General features: G+C 44.6%; 1 long non-coding RNA gene across 4 annotated transcripts in view; it reads left to right on the plus strand.

The window, feature by feature from the left end:
- LOC107054342 overlaps window positions 1-13,044 on the plus strand; it is a 144,652-nt gene that overhangs the window by 83,903 nt on the left and 47,705 nt on the right. The window contains exon 1 of one of the 4 annotated variants that reach the window (XR_006931364.1): window positions 6,427-6,487. The exons of the other annotated variants lie outside the window; for them this stretch is intronic. This is a non-coding gene — a long non-coding RNA (uncharacterized LOC107054342). Of the gene's footprint in view, window positions 1-6,426; window positions 6,488-13,044 lie in introns of those variants that run through there. 4 annotated transcript variants of the gene reach the window in all.

Here is a 13,044-nt window from a genome sequence, read left to right on the forward strand (position 1 = left end):
TGATTTGTTGATTTTTTCCACCTGCAAAATGTCTCAGATAAGGCTGAGAAAAAGAGAGGGGGAAAAAAAGCCTAAAATTAGATTCCCAGGTGCTGCAAACTGTCACAAACTTCAACAAGACTGTACATCTAATCTCTGTTTGATTCATGGTGGTGAGCAACTCATTTGGGGATGTATTAACCTTGCACAGATATGTTTGTCAACTGTTCCTCTCTTTGCTTTGGATTTGGGGTTTTCAGTAGTGGGAGTAGATGACTTGGCAAGGGACAACATTGGTGCCTGGAGGGTTTCAGGAGTCAGATTACAGAGAGATCTGTCTAGTAAGATGCAGTTGTGATCAATCTAGCCCGGGACAGGGAAGTGGATGACACTGACTGCATTGGAGGGCCATTCCTGTGCTCTCCTTTCAATGATCTGGCTCACCATGTGAGTTGACCATGTCAGGGAAAGGCAGAGACAGGGCTGCTCAGAAATCAGCTGGTTTTATATGTGGGGATGGGTGAAAGAAGATGGGAATGCTGTGCCTGGGTCTGCGATGGAACATTGGGAGACTTCATTCTCCTTCCCTTCATCAGCGTGTGAGGCTTCTGAAGAAGCATCCCAGCTATCCTTGGATGTTGTGGGCAATGCAGTGTGCTCCTGCTGACAGTGCTGGGGATCATACCTCTCATTTCTGTTTTTCAAAATGGAAGCATGTCTCTATCCAATGAGGTTACAGACTTGTCTAGTCCTTTATCTGCAGTAGCAGTGGCTGTAGTGTGTAAAACAGGCATGCAGGGATGCTTTCTTCTGGGGTGTGTTCTCCAGGTCCCCAGTGGAGATGTGGTTTATGGTGTCTGTCCATTGCTTCATAGCTTCTGATGGGATTTTCTGTGAATTTGTCAAATTGATTACTGAACACTTGTAAGTTCTTGATATTGTTGGCATCTGATGACAATTAGTGGATTTATAGGTTGTGGTTGAAGCCTTCTGTAATACTTTCTTTTCCTGGGCTGAAAGCTTTAATCAAATGTTTTCTGGCAAAGCCCATGCTCCTGAATCTCCTCATAGTCAGGTGTCCTCCTTTTGCTTTTTTGTTAGAAGAAGGTGAACTCTGAAATGTCAGTTTGGAGATGCTGTGTTTGAACGCATTGGTACGAGTCATTGCTGTATTTGACCAGCTCTGTTTGCTTAAATACACAATTCCTCACAAGCACTATTAATTTCAAAGGCTGCCTTATCTCATTTGTGTCTGAAAGAGAGGTGTCTAAGAGGGTGTTTGCACAAACGCGAGGTTAAAGTAATGGCACTCCTAAAGCTGCATTGCAATGGCTGTACTTGCATGGTTGTCCCTGATCTGCCTTGGCATCTCAAAAAAACTCTTTTAAGAAGCTGTTTTGTGCCAGGTGCTGGCTTTCTATCATTCTCTCCTCCTCCTCATTATTACCTCAGAACTGAGTGACTCCAGGCCCTGCAGTTGCACAGCATGCAGCTTCATGCTGAAACAGAAGGGAAATGCATTGGTTTTCAGCTAGAGTCCAAAAGCTAAATGATAAAGTCCAAACCACGCTTTTGCCTGGGAGCCTCTGCCCTTGGCCTGTGACAGGGGTTCTTCAGCCCGATGCCCACGACAAGCATGTGTGAGGAGCTTGTTTCCCCTTTCAGGAGAAAGGAATGCCTTCACGTCTACCAGGGAGGCTGCTGAGAAGCAACCATTCTATCTCTGAGCAGCAGACCAGGAGCATGACATGGTCTATTATTAATAATAATAATAATTTACAGATGGGGAAAAAAAAAAAAAAAAAAAAAAGCAGATTATTTAAAAGCCCTAGTTCTGTTTCCAGATCCAACTTGGGGCTCTTGCATGCCTAATTAGTTTGCCTTTAGGGAACTGAATAACTTGGGAAAATGTACGTTTATTGCTTCACTCTGCTCCTGGGAAAGCTCACCCCAGATCTTCAGGTGGGGCAGCTCTGAGCCTTTCCGTGAAGTGAGCCAGGAGGAAACAGGGTCTTCAGCTTGGTCAGACTATCCAAGCACTCTCCGGGGAGACCTCATTGTGGCCTTCCAGTACTTGAAAGGAGCATATAAACAGGAAGGGGAATGGCTGTTTATGTGGGTGGATAGTGATAGGACAAGGGGGAATGGTCTTAAACTGAGACAGGGGAGGTTTAGGTTGGATATTAGGAAGAAGTTTTTCCCCCAGAGGGTGGTGACGCACTGAACAGGTTGCCCAAGGAGGCTGTGGATGCCCCATCCCTGGAGGCATTCGAGGCCAGGCTGGATGTGGCTCTGGGCAGCCTGGCCTGGTGGTTGGTGACCCTGCACACAGCAGGGGGGTTGAAACTCGATGATCATTGGTGTGCTTTTCAACCCAGGCCATTCTGTGATTCTGTGATTCATTTTTCCTGAGCAATGAACAATGGCCCTTTCAAGTAACCAGGAAAGCCTTGACTTCTGCTTATACGGGCAGTTTGTTCAGATGAACAAGTGTCAAGCCTGAACTATGAATTAGCTGTGGTGGTTTAAGTTAGTCTTTATGATCAATAGAAGAACAATTGTTATTTAATCACAGATGACACCACGTTGGCAGGAAGTGTTGAACTGCCTGGGGATAGGAAGGCCCTGCTGAGTGATCTGGATAGGCTGGATCTCTGGGCTGAGGCCAATGGGATGAAGTTCAACAAGACCAAGATGCATACTTCTGCAAAAGGTTTGATTATATTCTATCAGCAGGAGATAATTCCAAGGTAGCTCACACCATATTGCTTATGAGGTAGCTGGTGAATGGCCAGATATGCAGACTGCTGTGGATCTTGTTATGCATAATAACCTCAGATTGTTATATCGTGCTTTCTACTCATAGATCCCCAAGCACTTTGCAGAAGTATACTTACCTGCATTTTCAGAGAACAGAAGAGGCATGCAGAGTAAAGGTATTCATCTGAAGTGGCCCAGTGGTGGGCTGTGGACTAGTTCTTCCTAGTTCCAGTCTGATATTTCCCAATAGCTGCTTCTGCTGCTCCTAAGGTAGCTGATCAGCTATTTGGCTTGCATAGGATAGGGAAAACTTATAGATCAATCTAATGAAGGTCCTTGATGAAAGTGAGATGAATGCAGACAGAGAGGAACTCTTAATGTGTGGCATTGGAAATGAGTGTAGCTGATATTCGAGTGAATGCCCAGACAGATTCAGTACTGCAGCTGGCAAAATGCATGCTGTTTATTGTGAGAATGAGGCCTGTTTTGTCTCTGGTAAGAAAACCCTGCCACTGCTATCTTCCAAATAGTGAGTTTTGGGGTGAAATAAACTTCACTTTATGAGACATTCCTGAGGCTGCCCCTTGCCTCCTGCCTTGAGTTCTTCCATTCTGGGCTGCTAGAAGAACAGTGCAGCAGACTGAACCTGCTGAGAACTGTGCCCTGATGTGCGGTGGCCATCCCACTTGATGGGAGTACATGCAGTGGGTGATGCTGCCAGTATGTCTGCTGAGGGACAGGGCAGATCAGGCACTTCTGTGCTAAATTTAATAGCAAAATGAGGGATGAAATAGGTTGCCCATTTAGAGTAGTGGACAGTCGTAGGTTTTGGCACAGGCTGGTGAAAGAGAGCAGGATGCTAGTACAGGAAACTGGATCTTTGATTTGTTTAATTTTTTCCTTCTTAAAGGCAATGAGCAAATACTGGCAGCTCAGGAGAAATGAGAAGTCACTTTTTAGCAGCAATATTATTTCTAGTTTCTGAATGGCAGTAATAAATGCATTCACCTGTGTATAAGAAAAGATCCTTGCAAGAGATGGGGCACAAAGGGAGAATCATTGGTTTCAATTTATAGATGCAGAGTTGAACAGAGAAAGGATAAGTGACCTGCTCCAAACCAGCAAGATGACATATCAGGGGAGATCTGACCCTGCTCCAGTGCCGCTGCTTGCGGACTTGATGCAGATTTTCACCTCTTCCCTTCCTGCAGCAAAACGTGCTCTTGGAGCTGGTACATCAGCTAGGGAGAGGCTCACAGCTTGCTGTGCCAGGGCCTCTGCCAAGTGGCTCCATTAAGAATTGCTTTCACGATTACAGTGCTTATGCAAACGAGGAGCAAGCTTTTGGGAAGATGTTTATATAACTCAGATCTTTTATCTGGCTTGGGTATCTCCTCATCACTTGCATTGAAGAACTGTCTTCCTTAGTGACTGATTAAACTGCTAAATCCAGCTTTGTGTAACCCTATTTACCTTCTGTACCTGGTTAACCTTTATCATATTTGCAATTGCATTGGGAAAGTAGCATAAACAGAGAGAGGTGGGTGTTGGAGGCAAAGGCTAGCTGGAGAGAGCCAGCAGTGCCCTGCTTGCCAATGGCCCACAGATAAGAGGAGATGTTTGCCAGGCAGTGAGGTGCAGGAAGGCGGTTGCCTAATTTGTGCTGATCAGCACAATAGCTGTAGGAGTTTTCCACGCCTTCATGGGATTGACAGAAGGGCTAAAGTTTAAGCTAAGTAGTATGAATCCCAAACTCTATGGAAATTATTGGTGGGAAAATGAGTCCTCAGGGCTGGCTCTGTCAAGCAGTTGCCCTGGGTAACTTGGCATTTGGGCCAGTGCTATCCTGTAAGCTCTTCCCAAAATATATCCAAAGCACCATCGCCACACTGCTGTGCTCAGCGTACATCTGGGTGCATCCCATTGTCTTCTGTGATAAGATGCTTGGAGGATCTGTTTTCTGTGAGCTACAAAAGAGGTTGTCTGTCTGAGGGGAAAGTCCTGGCAGAGACTAAAAGGATTACCTCTGCTGGAATGATAGCATTGCCTGTGTTCTTGTTGCTGTGTCCCTTGTACTAGGAACAAGAGGGTTTGCAAAGGTTTGAATAAGGGAAGCTCCCCATTTTTCTGAGATGCTGCTCCATCCATGGGGCTTTCTTGGGATAGGTCTTGAGATGGTTTGTCAACCTGGTCACCCCAGGCTGACAAACCATCTCAAGCTCCCGCCTGGGAGTTGCACTGGTCCCCTTTGTCCCTCTGGGAGGAAAAATAGTTTGACCTTGAGAATATTTATCAACAAGGAAAGAAAACTCTACATGGACAAATGCTCTTCTCTCTTTGTAGAACCTGTTTCTGTGCCATACCTTTTTGTCTGCAAAATTCCACAGTAGTTGCATACCTAGAAAAACACTTAGGCTAGATTAATTTTACAAACGGATCTTGCATGCAGTTTGGATTGGATTATGCTAAGGTGTTCCTTCTAGATGTTCAGGTATGTTTCCTAGGAAATGTGACTGTACACCTTTAGATTGAGCAGCTCAGGAACTGATTAATTGCCATGTTATACCTGTTCAAGTTTTTTTTTTCCCCCTAATATTTGTCTAAGATTCAGAAAAAGAACTGAAGGAAAATTTTCATGGGTTAGTTCACCAAAACTTAATTTTATACCAGGATTTCTATACTTGTAGAATATTCAGGGCATTTGAGAGTATTTCTCAGTACTGGACCAAGCACTGGTTGCTGAGAGCTGTGTAGTTCCATTGCTGGATTCACTTGGCAGAGTGCTATGAAAGGGAAACCAGAGCTCTCCTGGTTTGTGTCACTCTTGTTTAATTGAACGTGATTACTTGTTCCCTGAAACTTTGAACTCCTCAAGAGGTTGTGTTAATTTGAATCATGTAATTTGAACCAAGTGCCTTCCTTTGAAAAGTGGGTTTGAAACCCTTACTTCCAGTTAGATCTGAAAGGGTAGGAGAGGCTTCCCCTGATTTTGGAAGGAACAAAGCACTGCTTGCCCTTAGGACAAGGCTTCTGGGTCCTGATGTCCTGAAGCTGGAAGAAGAGGGATGAGACCCCAAAAGAAATCCTGGAGTGCCAGTGTGCCCAGTGGGTGGTGAGGAAGAAAGCTCATCTCCTTGACCAGGGAAGCCTAGATTTGCTCTGGGAGAAGGGAATCCAGGAAACCTACCATTAGTAAAATGTCATGATGGTATTGCCTTGAGGATAAAGGACTACAGGCTAGACAAGCAGCAGTCTTGTGCTTGGTGCTAGCCCAAGTGGTGGGTTCAGATTTCTCATGGCTCCTCTATCAGTGCTGTGACTTTCAGACTCCCATGGAAACACTTCTGGTCAGGCTTAGGTTGCAACAAGGAGCAGCCTTAAACTTTTTGCATTTGAAGAGAAATGGAACAAAATAAAAAGCTACAATTCAGTTCAGCTGCTTAAGTAGCTTGCTGTACATTAAGCTTCTGGGAACTTGTCTCCAGAGGAGTCTATAATGGTCTACATCTAATTACAAGCTGTATGTTAACTGTTGAGTCTCAGCCGGAGCCACTGATTGAGCACCTGGGGAAAGGACTTGGTCAGCTCTGGGAGCACAGTGAAGGCAATTCAGCTGTGTGACTGGAAGGGGTGGAACCTGGCTGTGCCTCTCTTAGACCCCATTTAAGGGCTGACTGCTGCTGGGAAGGGATCTCTGGTTGGAGACCTTTGTGGAGTCTTTCCTGTGGGCCTAGATCTTCAGAGACAGGTGAGCACCTTTACTTTCCCTTTGAAATACCATCCTATCTGAGCTGGTCCCTTTGCTGTTACACTCCTGTGTTGCTCTTCCACTGCGTTAATCCTTTCAATTGTAACACAGGCCCTTCTCCTACTCCATGGCTTCCAAAGAGTGTGTGTTGTGGTGGTGGATAGAGCAGTAGGATACAACTGTGCCTTAGCAGGAAATGATTTGATGCAAAACAGATACAATGGGAAATGCTTTAGTGGAAATGCTAGACTTAAACCCTTATCCGTGTTTTAATTTGTTTGATTGAATAGAGGGGTAAATGCTCTGGAGTGGCTTAGGATTTGGGATCAGTTTTGCTTCTAGGCTGCTGCTTTGTAGCTTAGCCAGTTTTAAACTAAGCAAGATCCCAAACATCTGAGTAAAGCATCATCCCAATGCAGGATTGCAGGCTGGTGCTAAATCCCTTCTAATAACTTATACTTCAGTATAGCTTTTCCTTAGTCATCTGCCTTTGTCCATAACGTTCTGGTAGCTTAATATAAACTCTTCCACCTACCTTGCTGCTAAGAGACTAGTGACAGTACTTTACCACTTACACTTTAGGTTAAAAAAAAAAACAAAAGCCCAAACATTTAAGTTGTATTGCTGTTTGCATCAGTATTGAATTTACCCTGAAGCTGGCCATGGAAGCTGAACATGGGCTGTATCTGACTGCCTTCATCAGGTTAATATTAAGTCTGTGTTACAGGCATCCTTGTATCTTCAAAACGTGTTTTGTTTTCAACTCATTTGAAGTATTAACTTGTAAGCTGATACAAATAAACCAAAAGACAGGAGAGAAGTAAATGCATGGGCAACTTTGGTGTTTCTGTTGGGTGTACAAGAGACTTGGCCCTGAAAACAGCAAACTAAGTGCATCAAAACCAATGTCTTCTACCTTCTGGTTACAGCTCTGATCTCATCTTTACATCCATGTTTGTGGTTCATGGTTGCTGTATCAGTCTGAGATAAATACCGTGTTTGCTAAAGGTGGCTGAATGTACAGACTCCTTGCATCTGGCAGGAGTGAAGCTGAACATCCCTCAGCTCCAGGCCTGGGATGTAGCTTAGACATGGATGTCTGGAAGCTATGGGAATTTGGTACCAAGAATATCCTGCGTTTGAACAAAGGCCAATTATTTTGAACTCTTTCATACCTGATGTGCTGCTAGCAGTGGGAGCGTGACATCTTGTATATTGTTCCTGTTTGGACAAAGCCTTGCACAGCCCTGTGTCAGAGGTAATATGGCTGATGTGAACAGGCAGGAAAGAGGTAGAGCAAGAGAGCCCATGCTCAGCTGTGCATCTGCTTCTTGGCTTCTTAGCTATGTATGGCATTGCCAGTGGCTCTTTGGAGAGAAGTAACTGCTTTCTTTTGTTTCCAAGACACCTGGAGTAGAGCAAGGGTGAAGCTGGTAGGCTTCCCAGAGGAGTATTGCCCCTTCCTGCTTGCTGAGTTTGGGACAGACTTGAGTTCTTTGCTCAGCAAATAGAGCACCAGCTTCTCACTGGATTGTAACAAGTCTAGTCTAAGTGGTGGTCTGTATGAGATTTTGTCAGCAGCTAATTTGCTTTTTCTATTTTTAATCATTTAAGAGAAGTTACATCCCAGAAAATGCAAGCTCAGTGAGAATTTTACTGTTCTGAACTTTGCAAGTTTTTCAGAGCAAGCAGCAGCCAAGCATATAATCCCATCTTCTTGCATCTGTGACTTTGTCCTTCTGTCTTGGCATGAGATTGATTGTGAGTTCTGTGTTCCTCCTGGGCTGGCTCCTTTCAGATGCTGGTGGAGACAAAGATGCTGGGAGGATGTTGAAGAGCAGAATACTGAGACATTTGCAGCCATTAAGTAGCCAGGTTCACTTGCAAAGAAAGCCCAGAACTGTAGGGGATGATTAATAGTGGCAGAGATCGGACGTTGACATAACTTAGCTTTTAGTTTGAGTGGTGGTGAAATTGTATATAAATGTCAAGATTCTGTTCTGAAACTGTAGAGGTATGGTCCGGTACCAGCCTCAACCATTTGCCACAAGGCTGTGAAATTCCTGCTGATTGAAGGCCAATGTGAGATACAGAAATTCCATAATTGGCCTGCCTGTTGAATGTGAGAGAAATTTGCTTGTTTCCCTGACAATTACCATTTTGTTTCCCTGCCTGTAAGATGTATGTCCAAGAGAACAAATGAAATGCATTTGGGCAGAAAGAATCAATTTGAAATTTCATTGTACTTGTAGTTTTAAGAAGTTCCTGGAAAAAAATGGCAATCAAGGAAGGGTACAATGTCAGGTCTTTGTGGTTGTTTCCTTCCCGTGCTTCACTTTGGGATACTGAGCCATCACTGAGGTACCACGCAGCTGGTGGCACCTTCTGCAGAGCAGGACCCTCTGAATGCACTCATGTGAATACACTGACCTGTGTCTCCTCCTCCTTGGGATGAGAACTATGAACAAGGTGTACATGTGTGCTTTTCCTCATTCCTGGGTGCTGGGGAGAGCTTCCAAGGCTGTTCAGCACTTCAGCAAGCTGCAGAGGACTTGATTTTGTTACTTGATTTAACCCTCTGTTGTTCATCACAGCTGACCTTTGTGACTCTCTGAAGTTACTGTTTGTTTCTGTCATAAGGATTACTAGAGCTGCTCCAAAACCTAACAACCCACAGACTACAACAACTCCTCACTCCTTTTTTTTCTCATCAGTGCAAACTGTAATGGAAGCACTTCTCTTTCCTAGACTTTCTTCTGCTTGCGTTAAGTTTTCTTCTAATGCTGTGCTCATGCTGGCCTATGTATTATAGCCAACTCCTTGCTATGGTGAGCGGAATCTTCCATCCTTTGATTTTTGCTGTGCCAGAGGATTTCTTTTTCTCCTAGGGTTTTTTTTTGTGTGTTTATGTGTGTATAGATATATTTATATTTTTGTACTTCTCAGTATGTGTGGAAAGGGCAATCCAGCTTCCTAGCACTGCCATCTCAATCCTGTGTTGTGCTCTGTACAGCAGTGTTTCTTCCTCTCCCTGTTTCCCATCTCTGCTTCATCCCCTAGACATACACATTGTCCAATTCACTGCTCATGGTCTGCACTGGAATGGAAGCCGGGGGTGTGCGCAGCTTTATCTGGGAGAAGCAGTTGCATACCAGCATGTCGCATGCTTGTGCAGTCAGTTATGCTTCCTAGGCAAAGCTTCGTTTGCCCTCTGAGCTGTGATGTAACAAAGCTGGTACTTGGCTTCCATCCTACTTTTAGTGAGGTTGCTTATGCACATGAATTTAGGCATACCATTAAATAAATGTTCTGGGTATGTGGCTAAAAGTTCTGTGAGGTTAAGCCTTATCCTAGGTGTTCTATTTTGACCTGAAGAGAAAACCTGCATCTTTCAAAGGAAGCCACCCTCATAGCAGAAGTTTAAAGGGTTGCTCTTTGAAATATGGAAATCTGAATTATTCCTCAACTCAAGAAACTAGAAGCACAGAAGAAAATTGTTAATGAACTTGAATGTGTGCACACATTCAACCTTAATGAGAACCAGTCCTCCCGTGGAGGAAAGAGTTTAATTTTCCTGTATCTTCAGACTGTTTCTCTTGTTAGACTGCCTGAGAAAGGTACCCATGTGGTCAGTTGACTTAACATGACTGTCTTTTCCTTCATTGAGGGCACCTGCCCCTTCACTGAAGAGCCATTGACAGGAGCTAATTTCATTTGTCATTGGCCTGGTACGCAGGCTGTAGAAGCCAGAGGAAAGGCTTCTTTTACATGTGATAGGTCAACAGTGCAGGCTGAATTTGCACAAACATGTTCCAGCTTTGCTCTCTTTCATGTTTGTTCATAGGATATAAGGGCTTGAGGAAGCAAGCTGTATGCGAGTCACTCAGTGTGTGAAGTGTTTGCCCAGTCATGCCAGGATTTTCCACCCAGTCTCTGAGTAGGTTTATGGAACAGAAGCAGATGAGTAAGTTGCTTATGGGGGCTGCTATGTCTGCCCGTTAATAGACTTGTCTCCCTTTTCTGAACTGGCTGATATGTGCTTGTGGGGTCTGAAAACCTGACAAGACCTTTGCAACCCAAGCCCTGATCTGAGCAGGTGTTTGGGATAGGTCAAGTTAAATGATGGAAGGAACTGCTGTTTCCTTGCTTGGAAAGGTCTTGCTTGTTTCCTGACTGCAAACATGCTGACAGGCCATAAAGTATGAACAGCTGGTGAATGACAATAGAATTCTCAGTCTCTGATCAGTTTCTTCCTTCTGTCCCATGCCTGCTTTCTTGAGTGATTTCAGGTGCATCTTGAGAAATGCAGCCTAAGACTACCATGAATCTAAATGTAACCTATCTGTGCAGGCCTAACTTCCCACAGCACCTCTGTCTCACTGCCTGCCAAGACTGCATAGCTTAGATGACGTTATTGCTATGTGGGAGCTCTCCTTGAGCTCTCTGTACAAAGCTGTAATGAACAGATAACTTGAGACTTTTGTCCCTTACTTGTGCTTAGCTGTTATCTTAACCCACCTGCCATTGAAACCCAAAGACAGCTCTTGCTGTTGCTTGGAACATTCACAAGGTGTAGGGGGCTATGAGGGTATGTTTTAATTGTCTGCTGTGGCTTCCTTCCAGACAGCCCATCTTGAGTGCTGTTATTGACAGAGAGGCTGGTAGGCATTGCTGATGGCATACATGTGTCGTCTTGTTAGAGGATAAACAGGCACATATGAGTGGCTCAACAGTGAAATGCAGCAGGTTGTGATAAATGAAGTTTGTAGCATCTCTTTTAGAGTAGCCAAGAGTAAGCCACAACATTACTTTTATTGTTTTTTCCATTCTTTTTCCTTGTGTACTCTCTCTGATGTTGGCATCTTCACTGCAACTGGTCTACACACAAAACGGGATTTATCCTGAGTTTTCATCTCCCTCTTACTACAATCTGATGACCTTTATTCTTCCAAAAAGTACCTAGATTACTAACAGTTTCTCATCTTAAGCATGCAATGGTGCATGCGTTAGGAAAGGAAGCCATTCTGCCGGTGTTTCCCTCAGCCTTCCCTCAGAAGCTGTTTCTAAGCCAGAGATACCCAGCCTTCTCCCATCAAATACTGCTGAACACCACTGCAGGCTAAAAAGGGATTTGACTAGCTCCAGACAGGCCATCTGGTTTGCTTCTCTATGACTCGATGTAAACTTGGGAAGGTGTCAAATAACAGGAAAGAGCTTTGATAATTAGAAATCAGAGATGCCCAGATTTCAGTTGAGAGATGTTTTGGTTATTACTGAACAATGGGATTGCTCCAAAGGCTGGACCGGTCCATGCTGCTCAGCAAGAAAGAGCCACTACCTTTACGGCATGGCAGCAGGGAGTGTGGTGGAGCTAGAGCAGCTGTTCTGAATTAGGGTAGGGGTTATTCCATACCACCTGACATCATGCAGAAGACTATAGAGCTGTGTATGGTGTGGCTGGGGGCTGTTGGGGGGGAGTTGGGTGGGTGGTGAGTTGTTGTATTACTAGCTGGGTGTCAGTCAGCAAGCAGTTGTGTCATCTGGGTGGTGAGTAACTGCATCGTGGATACAAATGTAGGTCACTCTGAAAGTAATGCCTCCTATGTATGTTGCATGTAGTCTCCGTTCGCTCGTCCGGTGTTCGTCCTCTGTCCACATGTAGGGCTTACTGCTGGGCGAAACCGACCCTTTACCAGGTCGGGGCCAGATGCTCACCCAGACCCCAGGAGTAAGTGAGGCAAATGGCGTTTATTCACTACTAAACACAGCTTATATACATTTTTACCTAGATAACCGTGCTGTCATGTCCCACTCTGATTAGTTCACACCAGATAACATTGTGCCTTATTTGGCCATTTCCACATTCTTTTATCATCCTTCTTCTTCTCCTGTTTTCTCTGCAACAAGGTCAGCACGATAGCACTATCTCTCTATGTTTAGGGAGAGGCCTGTCCCGTACATCCCGTGCCCCCGCAAGACGCCTACTACAACATCTCCCCCTCCCTAAGCTAAATACTACTTACACACACACCTAACCCGTACATCGCGAAGCAGCGCAAAACGCCTAATCCTAAATATATTTCAGCACACTATTCCTACTATTTTCTACTACAGTTCTTAAGCAATCATCAGAGCAACAGGGAATTCTTTTCCGTGCTCGGCCAAGCCTTGCCCCGTTACAGCACGAACGCAACAACCTAAGCCCCTCTATAATTTTTCACGCAATCTATGATACTCAATGTGATAGTCAAAAGTCTTGTCCATCATTCGTTGAAGGCAGTTCTGCAAGCATCCTACAAAGCATGGAAGACAGATTAGAATACACACAAAGATTGCAAATCCTACTGCGAGAGCTTTAAGCAATTGCTTTAACCGTGAACCCGTTCCCCCAAACAGTCCGTCCAGCCAGCTTCCAAAGGGATCACTTTAATCTTCTGCATATGTTCTTGCGTCCATTGTAGTTGTTTGTGACACTCTGTAATCGCCATGGACACCATAAATATCAGCAACATTGGAAGTGTCAGCGTTGCAGGTGTAGTGCTCCTCTTGACGAGTGG

The sequence above is a fragment of the Gallus gallus genome, chromosome 12 (assembly GCF_016699485.2).
Source record: "Gallus gallus isolate bGalGal1 chromosome 12, bGalGal1.mat.broiler.GRCg7b, whole genome shotgun sequence".
Taxonomy (NCBI): Eukaryota; Metazoa; Chordata; class Aves; order Galliformes; family Phasianidae; genus Gallus; species Gallus gallus.